At 41.9% G+C, this 16,763-nt stretch overlaps 1 protein-coding gene across 1 annotated transcript in view; it reads left to right on the forward strand.

Annotated features, from left to right (window-relative positions):
- LOC130683633 (actin-binding LIM protein 3-like) overlaps positions 1-11,062 on the forward strand; it is a 127,894-nt gene extending 116,832 nt beyond the window's left edge. Inside the window, exon 3 of the transcript XR_008997530.1 lies at positions 10,724-11,062. The gene's annotated coding sequence lies outside the window, so the exon portion shown is untranslated. The remainder of the gene's footprint in view (positions 1-10,723) is intronic.
- The last annotated feature ends 5,701 nt before the right edge of the window (positions 11,063-16,763 follow it).

Below are 16,763 nucleotides of genomic sequence, written 5' to 3' on the forward strand. Positions count from 1 at the left end.
TTTTAAGAAAAAGGAATATTATCATAAAAATGTACTTCCATAGCTGATCATCTGACACCCTTTAAATGATCAAAATTAAGGATATTCAAAGCATGCATTAATTGGTGATTTGCAGTTAGTTTTATCCTATCAGGGAGTAATCCCCCTTTTCTTTATTTTTTTTATCATTAATCTACAATTACATGAAAAACATTATGTTTACTAGGCTCTCCCCTATACCAGGTCCCCCCCACAAACCCCCTTACAGTCACTGTCCATCAGCATAGCAAAATGTTATATAATCACTACTTGCCTTCTCTGTGTTGTACAGCCCTCCCCTTTCTCCCACCCCCCATTATGCATGCTAATCATAATATCCCCTTTCTTCTCCCCCCACTACCCACCCATCCTCCCCAGTCACTTTCCCTTTGGTACCTGTTAGTCCATTCTTGGGTTCTGTGATTCTGCTGCTGTTTTTTTCCTTCAGTTTTTCCTTTGTTCTTATACTCCACAGATGAGTGAAATCATTTGGTATTTCTCTTTCTCCGCTTGGCTTATTTCACTGAGCATAATACCCTCTAGCTCCATCCATGTTGTTGCAAATGGTAGGATTTGTTTTCTTCTTATGGCTGAATAATATTCCATTGTGTATATGTACCACATCTTCTTTATCCATTCATCTACATATGGATGCTTAGGTTGCTTCCAATTCTTGGCTATTGTAAATAGTGCTATGATAAACATAGGGGTGCATCTGTCTTTTTCAAACTTGAGTGCTGCATTCTTAGGGTAAATTCCTAGGAGTGGAATTCCTGGGTCAAATGGTAGGTCTATTTTGAGCGTTTTGAGGAACCTCCATACTGCTTTCCACAATGGCTGAACTAATTTACATTCCCACCAGCAGTGTAGGAGGGTTCCCCTTTCTCCACAACCTCACCAACATTTGTTGTTGTTTGTCTTTTGGATGGTAGCCATCCTTACTGATGTGAGGTGATAACTCATTGTGGTTTTAATTTACATTTCTCTGATAATTAGCGATGTGGAGCATCTTTTCATGTGTCTGTTGGCCATCTGTATTTCTTTTTTGGAGAACTGTCTGTTCAGTTCCTCTGCCCATTTTTTAATTGGGTTATTTGTTTTTTGTTTGTTGAGGTGGGTGAGCTCTTTATATATTTTGGATGTCAAGCCTTTATCAGATCTGTCATTTACAAATATATTCTCCCATACTGTACGGTACCTTTTTGTTCTATTGATGGTGTCTTTTGCTGTACAGAAGCTTTTCAGCTTTATATAGTCCCACTTGTTGATTTTTGCTGTTGTTTTCCTTTCCCGGGGAGATATGTTCAAGAAGAGGTCACTCATGTTTATGTCTAAGAGGTTTTTGCCTCTGTTTTTTTCTAAGAGTTTTATGGTTTCATGACTTACATTCAGGTCTTTGATCCATTTTGAATTTACTTTTGTGTATGGGGAAATACAATGGTCCAGTTTCATTCTCCTACATGTAGCTTTCCAGTTTTGCCAGCACCATCTGTTGAAGAGACTGTCGTTTCACCATTGTATATCCATGGCCCTTTATCAAATATTAATTTACCATATATGTTTGGGTTAATTTCTGGAGTCTCTAATCTGTTCAACTGGTCTGTGGCTCTGTTCTTGTACCAGTACCAAATTGTCTTGATTACTATGGCTTTGTAGTAGAGCTTGAAGTTGGGGAGTGTGATCCCCCCTACTTTATTCTTCTTTCTCAGGATTGCTTTGGCTATTAGGGGTCTTTGGTGTTTCCATTTGAATTTTTGAATGATTTGTTCCAGTTAGTTGAAGAATGTTGCTAGTAATTTGATAGGGATTGCATCAAATCTCTATATTGCTTTGGGCAGGATGGCCATTTTGATGATATTAATTCTTCCTAGCCACAAGCATGGGATGAGTTTCCATTTGTTAGTGTCCTCTTTAATTTCTCTTAAGAGTGACTTGTAGTTTTCAGGGTATATGCCTTTCACTTCTTTGGTTAGATTTAATCATAGGTATTTTATTCTTTATGATGCAATTGTGAATGGAGTTGTTTTCCTGATTTCTCTTTCTATTGGTTCATTGTTAGTGTATAGGAAAGTCACAGATTTCTGTGTGTTAATTTTGTATCCTGCAACTTTTCTGTATTCTGATATCAGTTCTAGTAGTTTTGGAGTGGAGTCTTTAGGGTTTTTTATGTACAATATCATGTCATCTGCAAATAGCGACAGTTTAACTTCTTCTTTACCAATCTGGATTCCTTGTATTTCTTTGTTTTGTCTGATTGCCATGGCTAGGACCTCCAGTACTATGTTAAATAACAGTGGGGAGAGTGGGCATCCCTGTCTTGTTCCCGATCTCAGAGGAAAAGCTTTCAGCTTCTTGCTCTTCAGTGTAATGTTGGCTGTGGGTTTATCATATATGGCCTTTATTATGTTGAGGTACTTGCCCTCTATACCCATATTGCTGAGAGTTTTTATCATGAATGGATGTTTAATTTTGTCAAATGCTTTTTCAACATCTATGGAGATGATCATGTGGTTTTTGTCTTTCTTTTTGTTGATGTGGTGGATGATGTTGATGGATTTTTGAATGTTGTACCATCCTTGCATCCCTGGGATGAATCCCACTTGGTCATGGTGTATGATCCTTTTGATATATTTTTGAATTCTGTTTGCAAATATTTTATTGAGTATTTTTGCATCTACATTCATCAGGGATATTGGTCTGTAATTTTTTTTTTGTTTGGGTCTTTGTCTGGTTTTGGTATCAGGGTGATGTTGGCTTCATAGAATGAGTTTGGGAGTATTCCCTGCTGTTCTATTTTTTGGAAAACATTACGGAGAATTGGCATTATGTCTTCTCTGTGTGTCTGATATAATTCCGAGGTAAATCTGTCTGTCCCGGGGGTTTTGTTCTTGGGTAGTTTTTTTGATTACTGTTTCAATTTCTTTGCTCGTAATTGGTTTGTTTAACTTTTGTGTTTCTTCCTTGGTCAGTCTTTGAAGGTTGTATTTTTCTAGGAAGTTGTCCATTTCTTCTAGGTTTTCCAGCTTGTTGGCATATAGGTTTTCATAGTAGTCTTTAAAAATTCTTTGTATTTCTGTGGAGTCTGTCATGATTTTTCTGTTCTCATTTCTGATTCTGTTGATTTGTGTTGATTCTCTTTTTCTCTTAATAAGTTTGGCTAGAGGCTTATCTATTTTGTTTATTTTCTCAAAGAACCAGCTCTTGGTTTCATTGATTTTTGCTCTTTTTTTATTCTTCTCAATTTTGTTTATTTCTTCTCTGATCTTTATTATGTCCCTCTTTCTGCTGACTTTAGGCCTCATTTGTTCTTCTTTTTCCAGTTTTGATAATTGTGATGTTAGACTATTCATTTGGGATTGTTCTTCCTTCTTCAAGTGTGCCTGGATCACTATATACTTTCCTAAGACTGCTTTTGCTGCATTTCACAGAGGTTAGGGCTTTGTGTTGCTGTTGTCATTTTTTTCCATATATTCCTTGTTCTCTATTTCAATTTGTTCATTGATCCATTGATTATTTAGGAGCATGTTGTTCAGCCTCCATATGTTTGTGAGCCCTTTTGTTTTCTTTGTAGAATTTATTTCTAGTTTTATACCTTTGTGGTCTAAAAAGTAGGTTGGTAGAATTTCAATATTTTGGAATTTACTGAGGCTCTTTTTGTGGGCTAGTATGTGGTCTATTCTGGAGAATGTTCCATGTGCACTTGAGAAGAATGTATATCCTGTTGCTTTTGGATGTAGATTTCTATAGATGTCTATTAGGTCCATCTGTTATATTGTGTTGTTCAGTGCCTCCATGTCCTTACTTATTTTCTGCCCTGTAGATCTATCCTTTGGGGTGAGTGGCATGTTGAAGTCTCCTAAAATGAATGCATTGCAGTTTATTTCACCCTTTAGTTCTGTTAGTATTTGTTTCACATATTCTGGTGCTCCTGTGTTGTGTGCATATATATTTAGAATGCTTATATCCTCTTGTTGGACTGAGCCCTTTATCATTATGTAGTGTCCTTCTTTATCTCTTGTTACTTTCTTTGTTTTGAAGTCTATTTTGTCTGATATTAGTACTGCAATCCCTGCTTTCTTCTCTCTGTTGTTTGCCTGAAATATGTTTTTCCATCCCTTGACTTTTAGTCTGTGCATGTCTTTGGGTTTGAGGTGAGTTTCTTGTAAGCAGCATATAGATGGGTCTTGCTTTTTTATCCATTCTATTACTCTGTGTCTTTTGATTGTTGCATTCAGTCCATTTACATTTAGGGTGACTATTGAAAGATATGTACTTATTGCCATTCCAGGCTTTAGATTCGTGGTCACCAAAGGTTCAAGGTTAGCCTCTTTAGTATCTTACTGCCTAACTTAGCTCGCTTATTGAGCTGTTGTATACACTGTCTGGGGATTCTTTTCTTCTCTCCCTTCTTATTCCTCCTCCTCCATTCTTCATATGTTGGGTGTTTTGTTCTGTGCTCTTTTTAGGAGTGCTCCCATCTAGAGCAGTCCCTGTAAGATGCCCTGTAGAGGTGGTTTGTGGGAGGCAAATTCCCTCAACTTTTGCTTGTCTCTGAATTGTTTAATCCCTCCATCATATTTAAATGATAATCGTGCTGGATACAGTATCCTTGGTTCAAGGCCCTTCTGTTTCATTGCATTAAATATATCATGCCATTCTCTTCTGGCCTGTAAGGTTTCTGTCGAGAAGTCTGATGATAGCCTGATGGGTTTTCCTTTATAGGTGACCTTTTTCTCTCTAGCTGCCTTTAAAACTCTTTTCTTGTCCTTTATCTTTGCCATTTTAATTATTTTGTGTCTTGGTGTTGTCCTTCTTGGGTCCTTTCTGTTGGGAGTTCTGTGTATTTCCATGATCTGTTCGATTATTTTGGGATGAATGGCATTTTAATCCACACACCAGTAAGGGTCATCTACCAAGGGAGATAGATCATTTGTTCTGTGTTTTATAACCTTCTTCAAAAGGGAGAGAAAGAAGCTAAATAAATTTCACTCTTAGAAGTTAATTAGAAATGTCAGATCAGGGCAATGGTAAAGTACAGCTTACTGTTTGGTGCCAGCTCTCATAAATACAATTGAGAAGCATAGTCTGGATGATTGTAAACAGAATTCAATTTATTCTGTTTTCTGTTTGGAGCCTGGTATTTTTTGTAACTAATTACATTTATATGATCTGTTTGTTAATTGTTCAGAGGCAGCTGGTCCAAAATAAATGGAGAAAATGATAGTAATTTGTATTTTTTTAATTGTAATTAAAGTTACAGTAACAAGTTTGAATCCTTACAATGTAGGGCAGTTATGTAACACTCTATTTCACTTAATGTGTTCATGGAAAGTAAAGAATGTTGACACATTGGATTTGTTCAATTGTCTAGAACTCTGAAGTTAGCTGGAGTTGTCAACACTTCATTGTGGAAAAAAAAGGAAATCATTAGTAAACATTGACAACTGACTTATTAAAACCCAAACAAAACTTCCTTTTTGAAGCAGTACACATTCAGTTTTAATCTCTTAGAATTAAAGAGGCACTTGGGCCTGTAAATCAAAAAAATGTTCAGTTTTAATAGTATAAGGAGGGATGAGTCATGTTTAAAAGATTTCAGCATCAGAATGGAAACAAAAGGTCCTCTGACATTGAGTTAACTAGAGAAATTAGTCTTGATAGCCTTAAAATCCAATTATGCAAATAAGTTGGGGTTTGTTTTTATTTAAAGTAAAGCCAATTGTATTGTTACTGACAATATGAGCCACCACACATTGAATATTATCACATGCTTTGGTCATTGTGTAAACTCTTCAGTCCTCACAATGACACTGTGGGCTAGTTCCCTAGGGCTGCCGTAACCATGTACCACAGACTGGGCAGCTCAATCAACAGGCTTGTTCTTTCACAGTTCTGGGGTCGAATGCCCAGGTCAAGGTGTTGACAGTGATGGTTGGCTCTTCCTGAGGGCTGTGAGGGAGGCGTCACCCCAGGCCCCTTTCCTTGGCTTATAGATGCCATCTTCCCCCTGTGTGTTCGTACCAGCTTCCTCTGTCCATGCCTGTGTCCACATTTCCCTCTTATAAGACACCAGTTCCATTACCTAAGGCCCATCCTAATGAGCTTATATAAAGTTAATCATCTCTTTAGAGATCCTATCTCCAAATATGGTCACATTCTGGAGATTCTAACTCTATGGATTTGAGGGTTAGGACTACAACATTGGAATTTTCAGAGAGGACCATGGAAGTCAACCAATGGAAGATCTATATTTCCCATTTTACAGCTGAGAAAATGGGCCTCAAAAGATTGCAACTCATCCTCCACCTCCAGATAGTGGTGGCAGAGTCTAGACTAATCAGATGTGTTGCCCATAATCACAGTCAGATGGGTCTTTTCCTGTCATTGTCCCACCCAATTTCGGGCTTCCTTCCACACTCCCAGGGGGTTTATTACCTTACACCCACTACTCCTCCCATTAGAGTAGGTAGACAGCACACGTAAGCAGGCAGGGGGAGGGGATGTCTGTCCAGTGCTTACATTCTGCACATTTCCTTGTGAGCTGTTCTTGTGCGATAAGGGCAGTGAGGGTATAGATAACAGACCAGCTGAAAATGGCTGGTTCCAACATGGAGAAGTTGACCTAAACCTCACCCCAAAATCATGCCCTCATTAACGATTAAATTGCACCTACCTGTACCATGACAGTCCCAGTATGAACCAAATATAACCAAAACTCCCCTGGATGTGAGGGTAGAGCAAGTCCAAACCCCAAAAAGACCTCACCTGTTCCCTCTGAAACCTGAGCCCACTTAGTGAATGTTCATCTCCCTTTACATAACAAAGGCCCTTATCGTTTCCTCAGTGCTACTTCCTCTGATATGCCCTCACCACCTCACAGGTCTGTATGTTCTCCTTTCTCTGAACTCCTAGTGCTCAGCTGCCTTTTTTGTCTTTTTTTCTTGAGTTCTTCCTCACAGGAGGCCAAGGACCCATCTCTGGTAACACTCTGGTCTCTAGTTTTCTCCCCATCTGCAGTCTCCACCTCCCCTTTTTCCATCACACTGATCCCCACCTTCCAAAACTCACATAAAACACCACTGGCTTCCTCTGAATCATTTACACTGTATCTCATAAAGTCTCTTGGAGCTTCCTGGGTATTGACCCACCACCCAATAAGTTAGACCAAGCAATGAGCTCGGGGGGAGGCTTGAAGAGGCCTCCAGGGTGATGTGTGCTCATGCCTGCCTGCGTCTGCCTCACAGCTCACCTCCTTGGTGAGCGTTTCCCAGCCCCTCCGAGCCCCCAGCAGCTCACAGCCCCACAGGCCCAGGTGGACTTTTATCAGACACCAGAAATGCCTTATCATGGGCATTTATTGTCATATCTGCATCTCCACCAGAAGGTAAGGTAGAAACGGTGTTTTATCATCTCTGAATCCCCAGGGCTTAGCATTTTGCCTCGTAGTTACTGGTGAATATTTATTAATTGCCTGAATGAATGAATGATTTCCTGCCCTGTACATGAAAATACTTTCTCCACCCAGCTGAACGGTGCATACAATTACAATAGATATTATAATATGATATTTTTTTCTTTTGGTTCAAGAATTGGTGCTTATTAATGGATGAAGGCTCTTTAGATGTTTAAGCCTTAGGGGAGATGTATGGATGTTAGGAGAGATGATTGCTTAGGGGCCTAATAATGGATAAAGGAAGGGGAAGGTGCAGAAAGGTAATCAAAAGATGAAAGGCACTTTCCTCCACTTTCTTCTGAGCAGCAGCTCGTTGCCATAGCAACAGCAGCCATTTGTGGTACTTATTCCAGCTTCCTTCCTGCTGGTGAGGAGGAACTGAGAGCCACAACCTCTTCACACAGCAGGGCATTCTCCTGGCATCTCAGAGTGGAGCTGGGATCAGACTCGGGGAGATGCAGCTTGAGCTGGACCAGCACGGGCGGCCAAGGGAAAAAGCTGAGCTGCCAGGAGGTGAAGTGAAGGCTGCTGGGAGGTGGAGGCTGCCAGAAGGTGGAGGCCGACTCTCAGCCCGAGTTTCACAGGAGTTGGGGAGTCAGCTGCCATGTTGGCAAATAATCACGGTTGGGCAACAGCCCTCAGAGGAGATTCCCCAGAGATCTTCTGACTTAATTGGTTCTATATGACCTTCTGACTGCAAAATTGGGAGCTTCCAACAGCAATGGCAGTTTTCAAAGGGGAGCTGCTGACTCCAGTGGACACCCCACACAGCATTGTTTGCCAGAGCTTCCAATGACTTATTCTTGTCAACAGGGCCAGAGAATACTGTTCTAAACAGGAAATGAGAAGAACACCAGATCTGTGAATAGGAAATTGTGCATGAGGAGGAGTCTTTGTCTCTATAGTGTGGAATTTGTAGTTCTCCTGATCACATCAACAGCTTTATTGCAAGATATGCCAATTTCTGTAGCAGAAATATGACTTAAAAATGCCAAAAACCGGTTATCATTTTTTTATTGTGTCCTTTCTGCTTATTCTAAACCATCTCGAACCAACAGTCCTTTATTTGCAAGGATTGAGGAAAGACAGGAATTGGGGTAGTCCTGAATTACATTTGATAGATTTATTAATCAATTTTACTTATTTATTGAAGTGTAACAAACAACTGGAATTGAAGACATAAGGAAATTGTGAATTCACAGAAATATTGGAACTTACAGAAGTTTTCTGTTAAAGAGAGTTATCTGTTCTATTAACACCAAAGGAAAACTTCTCCAAACAATTCCTGGATCTGATCATGTCTCCCTGAGGAGCAGCAGAGCAGGAACCTGTAATTCCATGGCAGCTCCCACCAAGTGAAGCCTCTCATTTTCAGCAGCAAGCCAAGGAATCTACTGAGCAGCCTGCTGTTGACATTTATCATTTGTCATTCTCACATCTGCTTCTCCAAGTATGATGCATTTAATAAACATGTTTATAAGCCAGTAATTTGTTTCTGGCACTATTTTTGCTTCTTTTTACACCAAAATTCATTCTTGGGGAGGAGATATGTTAATTGTCTCATTGTTAAGTGACCTTTCTTACTATGTTGTCATGAGATTTTACAGAGCATGCGAATAAGCATGGTCTAAGAAATCAAGCTGTAGGTTGGCATTTTAAACCACAACAGTCAGAAGTGAAGCATCCAGCCGAGGGGGTTGGAGGGAGCCCCCCTCAGAGCATTCCCTAAGGACATCCCAGAGTTAAATAGCATCAGGAAATTTCTCTGAGTGTCTCATGACCTCTAGATGACAGTGTGGTGTTTCATTTTAAGGCTATGTATTAAGGTGGAAAACCAAATAGAGCTAGTTCGATTTGGTTTATAAAATAGTCTATGAGTGAGGGGGGAGAAAAAGGAGGGAGGCTGAGAGGGAGACAGGTAGAGAAGACACAGTCTCTCAAGACCAGGCTGGAGCACCCCTCTGGCTCACCCACCACACTCTCTCACCTGCCCTTTTCATGGGGTGTCTTGAGTAATAGATGAGGTGGTCTCTGTGTAGAATTCATACAACAGCTCATGAAATGTCCTGAAGCAGATAGACGGTGTAATAAGAGGACTGCCGCCGAGCCCTGTCTTGGTGCTGCCCTTCATAAGATGCAGACTCATACCCTCCTTAGAGAGGAAGCCAGTACTGACACGGGGAGCAGGGAGTGTCACTTGAGATATTTGAGGTATTTACATTCTGTGCCGTGTTCCACACAGCTTACTACAAGAAAGCATACACAAAAATGTCAACATACTGTAGTAAGAACAAAGAATCAGGGCTAGGACAAAAAACCTGATAGGAGATGAACACCCAGGTTTAGGGACTTATGTAAGGGACAAGCCAGAAGGATGAGGCTATGGCTACACTCGAGTCTTGTTTGGTTCTGTATTTCCTGGCAGGACAGTAAAGCAGGATGTGTTGCCCACGTGTGGCACAAGCTGACCGGTGGAGCTGGCCTGCCGGCACACGCCCACCTCTCACCTCTGTGCTGCCTGTGGAGAAGCCCTGCAGCAGGGGGCCCCGGCCTCAGGCCTCATGGCCTGTGAGAGCTTCTTGACGGTGACATTTCAGCAGTGGCCTATTGGAGGCAATGGCTAGGGACAGAGCTTCAGGCCAGGGGCAAAGAAGGTCTTCAGGCATGCAAGGGTCTTCTGGTGCTCCAGGAGCAGCCTGACTCCCTCTGGTCCTGGCCTGCACCCTGTGTTCCCATGAGCACATGAGGAGAGAAAACATAGGGCTGCTTGAGAACACAGCCCAGCAGCCTTGTGATAAAACAGGCCCTTTAAGAAGCTTCCAGAAAGAAATGGCCTGTGCCTTTGGCTCCTGGTGGGACCCCACCCCTCAGTGACTCAGGGGCCAGGAGGGACCCCACCCCCCAGTGACTCAGGGGCCTGGAAGCTTATACCCTGAAACCCAGAGCCAAGGATAAATCCCATTGCTCCGCTGCTGACACTCCATTCTGTCTGAGTTTTCATTTAATGTTCAGCCCAAGACTGACATAACACCTTTCTATTTTTCATCCGGAGAGCAAATATAAGGCTTTGAACAAGAGTAAAAAAGAGCCAAATGTGGCTATTCTTCGTTAAAACTTAGAGTGCCAAGGTCTAAACCCCAAGGAAGATGCTGAGGCCATAGCGGAAGACTCACTGCCCAGGAAAGGCAGAGAGAGGCGGAGAGAAGCGGAGAGCGACCACCCCTGACCGTCTCTCTCTCTGACATTTTCCAGGTCTGGCTGTGGGGATCCTGGGCTGCGGCAGGAGTTCGCATCATGTCCCGGAGGCCACGTCTGTCACCCTGCAGCCCCCGCTGCTGTGTCTCAAGGCCCGCTGTCTCAGCCACGTTCATGCCAGGAGGGATGATGTGGGTCCTGTCTGCGCAGGGGACCTGGGGAAACATCGCAGACTCACCACTAACAGAAACAAAAATTCCCTATCTCATTTACTCTTCACTCAGACCCCTTGTAAGGACCTCTCCATCCCCATTTTGTACGTGAGGACATTGAGATTTAGAGAGATTATGTAGCTTGAAAGTGATTACAACCATTAAAAGATGTCTCAGGACGCAATCACGGTGCCTCCTGTCCGGGTGACGGTGGAAATGGCAAAAGCGCCCCCTTTAAAAAGACATGCATTTCCTACATATTCTAGTTGCTCCTGAGTAGCAAGGGGGTAGAAACCTCGAGGAGGTGCAAGGTAGTGGATGGAGGCAGAGTGGCCCTGGGGGCGCCAGGTGGATGGGAGTTGCCATCAGTCCTCACGGCATCCCTGGGAGGCATCGGCATCTTCCCCATTCGCTCACAAGGGGCTGAGGCTTCTGCTCTGCATGGGCCTTAGGCCGCATCAGCAGGAAATGGAGTTGCTGGAAGGGGAGACCTGCCCACTCTCATCAGCTGCCTCTGAACTCTCCATCTCCTGGGATATGCCCCAAGCTGCACTGTGTGCCTATTATTTACTTAATGCTCATGGCAGCCTGCCTACGTGGTGTGTCACTGTGCATTTACAGTCACCTAGTGTCAGAGCTTTGAGACTGTTGCATGAAATGCAGTCTCCTTACTTTTCAATCCTTGCATTGTTTCCAAGGTTTGGGCATTCTGAGAACAGGCAGGGGACACATTGTCCATTTTCACAGTATTTCAGTTCTGGGTCTGAAAGACCTAGATTAGAGGAGGAAAAAAAGTCATATAAAATGCAGAGAAGATTAAAGTTCTCTGTTTTTGTAAAAAAGAAAAAATGGAGAAAAGCTTATTTCTCATTTGATTCAACTAGCCTAGGTAACAAGCAACACCTCAGGTCACTTCTTAACATCACTCCACATGACTGCAGACAGCCTCCCCGATGTTACCATTTGAGGCTGACACTGAGGTTATTCTAAATAATACTTTAGTTTCTTCACCCCAGCATGGTAGAATTATGTGTCTGTACCTTTTATGACTTCATGTTCTTGAAATTAGGTGTGAATCAGGTATAAGCTTGCCTGGAGCTGCTGCATTTACTTGATATTATAAAGTGAAAGTCACGTGTGTAATACACATGTCTGAGTTGTGCTGTTCTGTAAAAGTTTGCAAATACGTCCTTTTGAACCAAAGGGAAAGAAAATGTAGGATCTTCCTTTTGTGGGGCAAGGTAATGCTCAGAAGAATGTTGGGGGCCGGGTTCTGAACTCTGCCTCTGCTCCTTACAGTGGCATTCTGAGGCCCTGCTCTTGGGGAGGGTGAAGTGGTGAGCGTGGGCCTGAGAGACTCCCCGCTGATTGGCAGGGTTCTGGGTTCTGTGGGAGGTGGGGGTGTTACTGCCTAACAATTCATTAATCTGTCCATCTGTTTTAGGCAGTTTTCTGGGTTTGTGTTATATTTAACAGTTTTAAAAAGTTGGTTTGCTTTAAAGAGGTACCTCCTGTCCAGGTGAGGGTGAGTTCATATTGAAATCTTCTATTCAAATTTAACAGTACTGAAGTTTTACTTTAACTTAAAAAGAGGCCTACTGTGGACAAGGCTGGGTGCCAAGCTCCAGAGGTTTATGATCCTTTGTGTATGGTTTGTTCAGAGTTGAATCTTCAGCACCTAGAAGAGTTCCTGGCCTGTAGTAGGGGCCTGATAAATATTTGTTGAAAAAGATTACAATGGATGAAAAAGTCATTCATTCAGTCATTCCTTCATCAAGATGGGATATTTGATAAAATACAGATGCCAGCAAGGCTTTAGGTTCATTCGGTAGGTCTGGTTTGGGGCCTAGGAATCAGAATTACTTTTAACTTTTTATCATAAATATTTTCAAACACACAGGAAAATAGAGTATAGTGATTGCCTATATTTTCGTTACCTAGATGAATAGTTATCAACAGTTTTGCCATGTTTACATCATCAATTTTTTAGCCAAAATATTTTAAATTAAATGAACACCATGAAAATCAGAACTTTTTTCTTCTTAAAATCAATACCATTGCATAGCTAACATAATTAATGATAATTTTCTATTATCATCTAATACCTGATCCATATTCAAAATTTGCCAATTGCTCCAAAAAATGTATGTTACTCCTATTTTAGTCATACCAGGATCCACTCCTCTCTGTGTTTGGTTCTTACATGTCTTAAGTCACTTATGATCTATAATGGTGCTCCCCTGCCCCTTTCTCTGGAATGACATTAACTTGGTGAAGTGACTAGGCCAGCTGTCCCCCAGAATGGCCTAGTTTCTGAATTTGTCCAACTTATGAATTTTTGGTGGCATTTACATTATTTCACTTTCCCATGAATTCTCTGTAACCTGGAGTGTGGATACAGAGGCTGGATTACACTCAGGTTAAACATTTCAGGCAAGACATCATCATTGACGCTGTATGATTTTACATTACCTCATGAGGTACATCTAACTGACTCTTTATCAGTAGCAAACAGCCTCATCTCTCCCTCATAAAGTTCTATTTCTCTTTTTAAACCATCAGATAATCTGTGGCATCAGACTTGAGCAGTACTGGGGAATCCAGCTCTCTTTCAGTGTATCACCTAATGGCTTAATCATCCATTGATGATTCTTGTCTCCAGCAGTGACTTCACCAGGGGTTGCAAAATGTTGATTTCTCTATTTTTATCATCCCTTTTATGTTTATTAGTTGGCAGTCTTTGTTGGAGACAAAGAGTGAGGGAGAGATTTATCTCATCAACTGCTTCTTCTGGAAAGGCAAGGTATATAGTTATGTATTTGAATTGTCCCTTTAATAGTAAGGAGTAGACCTCAAATGTGTTTTGCCTCTTTTATCTTTGTTTTTCTCTTTTCTGAATATCATTTTATTGATTTACAGGTTTGCACATAGTCAGTGTATTTCATTCATTTTGAAGCTGCAATTTCCCATCTTTGGCCAGTAAGACTCCCTTCAAACTGCCTCTTTTCCTGGCACAGAAAGGTGTCCCCGACTCACCAAGTGCACTCCCTCTCCCAGACCAAAAACCAGCCACTTCTCTAAAGAGCCCTGGTTCCTTTCATGGGGAAACTAGTTAGAGACAGAACTCTGGCTGTTGAGGGTGCTCACTGCCACTGGGTCATCAATGCTTCTAGGTCCTTCAGTGGGCAAAAGTAGGGGAAAACATGCATGTATGTATTTTTAAATTCTTTGTTCATATGGAAATTTTATATTCAAATTTAACAATACTGAAGTTTTACTTTAACTTAAAAAATTTTTATACTTACATTGCTTTTCTCTTACACTGAAAACAGTTGCTAATATTAACATATTTATTTCTATATCTTTTAATACATATATTCTAAAATAACAATATCAGTATTATTGCTTTTAACTCCTGAGTTAAACTTTAGGTCTCTTTCATCCTGAGAACACATCCCTCTAAGCGTGTAAAATATTTGCCTTAAAGCATTGCAACAATCATTTTCTTGATGTATTTGTTACCAATTAGGGATGTAAGTATACTTACTTTTAATTTTAGGAACTCTTGTTTTAAATATTTAAGGATTTACTTGGTCAAAAATCAACATTAAATAAAAACACACAAGTTTTGCTTCCATCTCTGTCAACTCCATTTTCTGATTCAAAAAAAATTTGTGTGTTTCAACTTTTTGTCTTGCCCTTGTTCTTTCCCCCCTTCTCCTCTGGAATGGTGTTGTTGTAGAGCTCAAGAGGTCTGAGTGAGGTAGGTGGCTGTGGCAGAGTGCAGGAATGCTGTGGTGAGTGAGGCAGGGCCCAGAGCCCAAGCAGGGTAAAGAGGGCAGCCTCAGGAGGTGGTAGCATGGCATGGGATGGGTAGTCAGAGCCTGAGCAGGGTGTGGAGGGAATTCCAAGAGGGGGCTCTACCTTGGAGCCCCAGCAAGGTGTGGGCTTCCACACAGTGATTCCACCTGATGCAAGTATCGGAGTACAGGTGGGGAGAGGAGAGCATGTGCAGTGGGGAAAGGGGCTGAGACAGTGGGGGAGCTTGTGTACACACAGGTGTAGCAGAGTTAACAAAATATATCTATGCACATAGACTTAAATATATATGTGTCTGTGTACACACAGACATGTACATGTATTCCTCTGTACCCAGCACTGTCTAATAATACAGGGTAACATTTTAAGTTTTAAATTTTTCTGTGAGGGTATATATACAAAATTTTAAAAGTAAAAATTTACACAAACCAGAAGGACTGGACTGGGTTAGGGAAACACATTCTGCCCATTTTCTGCCTGAAACCTGGAAGGAGGGGCAAGCCCCCTGTGTGCACTGCACCCGCTCACATTTCCACCCCTCCAACCATGGCTCCTACTTTACACCGAGGCTATTCACACAGCCTTATAATCAGTCTCCCTGCAGCCACACCTGGAGTCTTTCCGTCACAAGCCAGGGACCTTCCATAATTCACAACTCTGCCCATTCCTCTTGCTGGTACCTATTAATACACTAAGGCTACTTCCAGGCTGGCCTTTTCCATCTTCTCCAGTCTCATCGTCTCATCATTACTCACTTCCTTTTTCCGCACTTTCAACATTCACCCTTTGCTCCAGCCCTGCTTACAGCTATGTGGTTCTTCCACCCAACATGCTGCTTGATGTTTGGAGTTGTGTACTTAGTTGCTTCTGTGTGGTTTGTCTCCTTCCACTAGAATATTGGGTTAGGAGAGTGGAGCCCTTGTCTCTTCTGTGTATAGCAGCATTCCCAGCATTTTTAATGATTTCTGGCACTTCAAAGACACTTTTTTAGGATTTGTTGTATAAATGATGGAATGAATTCTCCAGTACCTTTACACATGTTGTTCCTTCTATTTAAACTGTCTTCTCTTAATGCCCTTCATGAGTTAAATACTATTTCTCTTGTAAAACTTGGTTAAAATATCAATTATTCCATGGAGCCATTGCTAGGATCTATCCCTCACTCCAGAAATGCACGCGCGCGCGCACACACACACACACACGTTTGGGTTCTCTCTCTCTTCTGAGCTGCCCTCACATACTCCTCCATGTATAAGTCCCATGAACAGCTGGCTGTTCAGAAAAGACTAATTCTCCCACTTCATCCTGTAGAATTGTTACCAGGAAGTGGCTGCCCAGGTACTGCATTATGTTGGGCCAATGTGACTAACTCTGACAAATGGCTTGTGGGCACCACTTCCAAACCTAGCCCAAAAAATATTCCTGTGACACCCTCTAGTTTCCTCTTTCTTCTACCTGTTGACTGGATGTGAAGTATCCAAAAGAGAACTCTAAGGCCATGGGAATAGTTAGAGCCACATGAGGACTATCTTGCAAACTCCTGCACTATTCTGCAATACCAGTGGGAAATGCCGTCTATTGTGGCTAGCGACAGGGCTTGGGGCCCTTTGTTACTGAGGTTACCCTTCCCAACTTACACAGCATGCCTTTCCACAGTACAGAGTGCTGTCACTGCCATGTGTCTCTCCTTGTCTGTAGTCTGAGCTACTTGGGGCAGGGACTGTGTGTCACATCCCACATGACCAGGGTCTGGCACATAACTTTGAGCAGTTAATCAGTCCGGCAGTGGGTTTATGACTCAGAAAAACTAAGACAAGGCCAATTCTTGGTTTTCTCCCTAACAGAGGTTTTCCTGTGGATTCGTCTGCTATTTCCACTATCGATGATGTTTTACCTTGAGCATCACTGAGGCCCACTTCTCTCTGCTGAGACACCTCACCCAACTTCCAAAGGCCCTGTGCTGGCAGGCTGCTCAGGTCAGGCTCTACCCACAGAGCTCACTGAGGAGAACTACTTTTGGAAAAGCCATCTATGCCTGAGATTTATTCTACCCTGCTCTGAAATGC

This window comes from Manis pentadactyla, chromosome 4 (genome assembly GCF_030020395.1).
Source record: "Manis pentadactyla isolate mManPen7 chromosome 4, mManPen7.hap1, whole genome shotgun sequence".
NCBI classification, from domain to species: Eukaryota; Metazoa; Chordata; class Mammalia; order Pholidota; family Manidae; genus Manis; species Manis pentadactyla.